Below are 485 nucleotides of genomic sequence, written 5' to 3' on the forward strand. Positions count from 1 at the left end.
TTATGTATTTCTTTTTTTTCCCCCCTTTAAAAGTGCTTTCTTTGTACGGCAGTGGAGCACTAAAGGCCCCGCGCTTGCTCACCCTGCAGAAATGCTGCGAGGATTCAGCCTCGGGGTTTTGCAGTTCTTGCGAAGGACCCGCTTGGCGGTGACGGGGGTGGAAGACGCCTTGTACGAGGTCCGATCCAGCCCAGCGTGGTCCGAGACTGATTTCCCAGCGACCGGGGGAAAGCACCCGGCGTGGCCCTGCCGGGGCTCGCTGCGGCCGGGGCCTTCCCGAGCCGCGCCGAGCCCTCCTGGCTTCCTCCCAGCCGTCGCGCAGGTGCCTCCGAGATGGATGTTTCCATTTTACACGTTTAAAACCGCGTATGAGACGCGGGGTCCCGAGGGAGCCGGTCGCGACGCTGCGGAGCGGCGTTGGCGGTGGTCGGATTTGGTGTGGCTGTTCGCGGGGGCGCGCGTCCCTCGGCCCCGTTCCCGGCAGC

The sequence above is a fragment of the Rhea pennata genome, chromosome 10 (assembly GCF_028389875.1).
Source record: "Rhea pennata isolate bPtePen1 chromosome 10, bPtePen1.pri, whole genome shotgun sequence".
Lineage (NCBI taxonomy): Eukaryota > Metazoa > Chordata > Aves > Rheiformes > Rheidae > Rhea > Rhea pennata.